The sequence below is a fragment of the Eulemur rufifrons genome, chromosome 19 (assembly GCF_041146395.1).
Source record: "Eulemur rufifrons isolate Redbay chromosome 19, OSU_ERuf_1, whole genome shotgun sequence".
NCBI classification, from domain to species: domain Eukaryota; kingdom Metazoa; phylum Chordata; class Mammalia; order Primates; family Lemuridae; genus Eulemur; species Eulemur rufifrons.
In genome coordinates this window covers 60,067,338-60,071,836 of record NC_091001.1, presented here as the reverse complement: position 1 = coordinate 60,071,836, position 4,499 = coordinate 60,067,338, and the positions used below count along the sequence as shown (strand labels likewise).

The 4,499-nt window shown below is 43.8% G+C and overlaps 1 pseudogene; it reads left to right on the top strand.

Moving 5' to 3' along the window:
- Positions 1-1,035: 1,035 nt before the first annotated feature.
- On the top strand, positions 1,036-4,276 carry LOC138399471 (elongation factor 1-delta-like; annotated as a pseudogene).
- The last annotated feature ends 223 nt before the right edge of the window (positions 4,277-4,499 follow it).

Below are 4,499 nucleotides of genomic sequence, written 5' to 3'. Positions count from 1 at the left end.
TTAACTACAGGTCAGAATAAAGCAAAGATTATACATATACAAAAATACCCAGTGTCCAAAAGGAAAAATTCATAATGTCTGGCATTTAATCAAAGATTATCAGGTATTCAAAGAGGCAAGAAAACAAGACCCATAATGAGGAGAATAATCAATCCATTGAAATTAACCCAAAATGATAAAGACATTAGAATTACCAGAGAAGGACATTAAAACAGGCATTATAACTGTATTCCATATGTTCAGAAAATTAAGTAGAGGCATGGAGGATATTTTTTTAAAAGACTCAAATCAAACTTCCAGAAATGAAACTACAATATCTCAGATTTAAAACATACACACATAACACACATTGAATGGGATTAACAACAGATTATACATCACAGAAGACTCACAAACTTGAAGGCATAGCAATAGAAACAATCTCAAAGGCCAGGCACGGTGGCTCATGCCTATAATCCTAGCACTCTGGGAGGCCAAGGCAGAAGGATCGCTCGAGGTCAGGAGTTCGAGACCAGCCTGAGCAAGAGCGAGACCCCGTCTCCACTAAAAATAGAAAGAAATTATCTGGACAGCTAAAAATATATAGAGAAAAAAATTAGCTGGGCATGGTGGCACATGCCTGTAGTCCCAGCTACTCGGGAGGCTGAGGCAGAAGGATTGCTTGAGCCCAGGAGTTTGAGGCTGCTGTGAGCTAGGCTGACGCCATGGCACTCTAGCCTGGGCAACAGTGAGACTCTGTCTCAAAAAAAAAAAAAAAGAGAGAGAGTGAGAGAAATTATCTCAAATGAAACACAGAGAGATAAAAGAATTTAAGAAATAGAAAGCAGGTCAGAATGACATCACCACGATGGCAGAGTAAAAGCAATCTGGCTTCACTCTCCTACACAGAAAACCAAAAAGAGCTATCCAGTGCCAAGGTTATCACCAGCAATGTTCCAGAACTCAAAACTAAAGCTGTGATGATCCCCGGTGCTACAGAGAAGTGAAAAATTGCAAGCAGATAGATGGTAAAAGAAACAGACTTCTCTACCCGCGATGGCCCTCCCTCAAGCTGCCAGGCACTACGTGGAAAAGTCCCCCTGGACAGAGGGTTTCCACTGGAAAAAATGAGATTGAGGGGGACATCCAGCTTCTCTACCATCTTGGGTTCCCTTGGAAGAAAGCTGTTTCTGCCTCAACCCATGGGAAGCACCATGAATGCCTAGAGAGAGGAAAAACCCTGAGGGCAGCTGGAAACAGTCCGTGCAGGTGGGGCTAGCAACCCCAGTGCACAAAACTCATGGGCTGCTCTTCATATCAGCCAAAGCAGATGCCAAGTCAGGGAGGCAGTTCAGCAGCACCGTACTGTAGGAAGCATGCTCCACAGATCCTCTGGTCACAAACCCCTAGCCAGCCTTCCCACACACAGCCAGGATGGGCAGTGCTTCGAACTTTTTGGTTTTTTTAGAGACAGGATCTCAATGTGTTGCTCAGGCTGGAATGCAACGGTGTGATCATAGCTCACTGCAGCCTCAAACTCCTGGGCTCAACCAGTCCTCTCACCTCAGCCTCCTGAGGAGCTGGGACTACAGGTTCAGGTCACCACCCACCTGGTTAATTTTTTTTAGAGATGGGTTCTAGCCGTGTTGCCCACACTGATCTCAAACTCTTAGCTTCAAGCCATCTTCCCTTCTCAGCCTGCCAAGTAGCTGGAATTACAGAAGCCAGCCACCACCGGAGGCACTTTAAACTTTAGTGGAACTGCGGCAAACCTGGGCTAAGGGCTCCATCTAGTGTCCAAAAGAGGGCAGTGATCTAGGGCTAAGGGAACTCAACAGACAAACTGCACAGAACCTCTAAGCAGGCATACTCTAGAAAGACCAAACCAAGCCAGACAGAGAAGACGGAAATAAATATCTTTCGATGCTAACATGTAGATGTACATCCATAAGAAACAACAGCGAACAGGGAACCATGACCTCCCCAAATGGACAAAACAAGGAGCCAGTTACCAACCCTAGCAAGACAAAAATTTGTGAGCTCTCAGGTCAAGAATTCAAAATAGCAGTTTGGAAGAAACTCAGTAAACTCCAAGATAATCCAGAAAAGCAATTCAGAAATTTATCAGAGAAACTTAACAAAGAGATTGACATAATAATTTTAAAAATCAAACAGAAATCCTGGAACTGAGAAATACATTGAACCAAAAAATACAACAAAGGGTCTCAACAGCAGAATTGATCAAGCAGAAGAAAGAATAAGTGAACTTGAAAATAGGCTATTTGAAAAGACACAGTAGGAGGAGAAAAAATTTTAAAGAATGAAAAGAAATGAGGAACACTTACAAAATCTAGAGAATAGGCCGGGCATAGTGGCTCACGCCTGTAATCCCAGCACTCTGGGAGGCCAAGACGGGAGGATTGCTTGAGCTCAGGAGTTTGAGACCAGCCTGAGCAAGAGCGAGACCTCATCTCTACTAAAAATAGAAAGAAATTAGCCAAACAACTAAAAATAGAAAAAATTAGCCGGGCATGGTGGCACATGCCTGTAGTCCCACCTACCCAGGAGGCTGAAGCAGGAGGATCACTTGAGCCCAGGAGTTTGAAGTTCCTGTGAGCTAGGCAGATGCCACAGCACTCTAGCCCAGTCAAGAGAGTGAGACTCAAAAAAAAAAAAAAAAAAAAAAATCTAGAGAATATCCTCAAAACAGCAAATACAGTAGCTACTGGCCTTCAAGAGGGATTTGAGAAAAAGCAAGGGATAGAAAGAAATAATAAAAATCAAAGCAGAAACAAACAAAATTGAGACTTAAAAAAACAAAAAAAAAATCAAGGAAACAAAAAGTTGAATTTTTGAAAAGATAAACAAAACCAACAAACCTTTAGCTATACTAAGAAAAAAAAAAGAGAGAAGTAGCAATTAAATAAAATCAGAAATGAAAAAGAGACATTACAACTGATATCACAGAAATACAAAGGATCATCAGAGATTATTATGAACAACCATCTGCCAACAAATGGAAAACCTAGAAGAAATGGATAATTCACAAATACATACAACCTGCCAAGATTGAACTGTGAAGAAATAGAAAATCTTAACAACCCAATAAGGAGTAATGAGATCGAAGCCATAATAACCAGTCTCCCATCAAAGAAAAGCCCAGGACCTGATGGTTTCACTCACTGCTGAACTCTACCAAATATTTAAAAAACAACTAATATCATTTTTATTCACACTATTCCAAAAAACTGAAGAGGGTGGACTACTTCCAAACTCGTTCTACAAGGTAAGTATTACCAATACCCAAACCAGACAAGGACACTTCAAAAAAGGAAACTATAGGCCAATATCCCTGATGAACGTAGAGGCAAAAATCCGCAACCAAATACTAGCAAACCAAGTTTAAAAGATCATTCACACCCTTGCATCAACCCAGTCCCCCTACTTTGGTCACCACATCCTTGGCTGGCCTCAGAAAAGCAGCTACAAACTTTCTGGTCCATGAGAAGATCTGGTTCAACAAGTTCAAATATGATGATGCAGAAAGGAAATTCTATGAGCTGATGAACCGGCCTGTGGTTGGCTGTTCCCACCAGGAGAATGGCGCCACTGTGATCCTCCAAGACATCGTGGGAGCCAGAGAGGACATACTGAAAACCCTGGGCAGAAGCTTGGCCCCAGGGCCTCCAGCAGGCCTAGTGGAGATGACAGCAAGCTTGCCAGCCTGGAAGTAGAGAATCAGAACCTGCCAGATGTCCAGGATCTGCAGCAGGTGATCTTCAAGCTAGAGGCTGGGCTGAGCGTTCCAGAGCAAAGCCCTCCCATCCACCAGGCCACAGCTCCATAGACCCAGCTTGTCTCTCTCATGCACCAAGTGGAGCCCCCAACCAAGAAGGTGGCCACACATGCTGAGGATGATGACATTGTCCTGACTGGCGGAGACAACAAAGAGGAAAACAAGGAGGCCGCCTGGCTGCAGGGGGAGAGCCTGTGGCAGTATGCAGAGAAGGCCAAGAAGCCTGCACTGGTGGCCAAGTCCTCCATCCTCCTAGACGTCAAGCCTTCGGATGATAAAACAGGTATAGCCCAGCTGGAGGCCTGTGTGTGCTCCATCCAGCTGGACGGGCTGGTCTGACGGGGTTCCAAGCTGGTGCCCATGGGCTGCAGCGTCTGTAAGCTGCAGATCCAGTGTGTGGTGGAGGATGACAAGGTGAGGACCGACTTGCTGGAAGAGGAGATCACCACGTTTGAAGAGCACATGTACAGTGTCAACATTGCAGCTTTCAATAAGATCTGAAGTCTGAGTGTGAGCGTGTGTGTGTGCATTACGCCCTGCCCGATTACAGACTGAGACTACAGCAAATAAATAAATAAATAAATGAAAAAAGATAATTCACCATGATAAAGTAGGATTCATCCCAGGGATGCAAGGATTGTTCAACATATGTAAATCAACAAATGTGACACATCACATTAACAGAATCAAGGACGAAAACCATATGTCATTTCAATAGATGCTG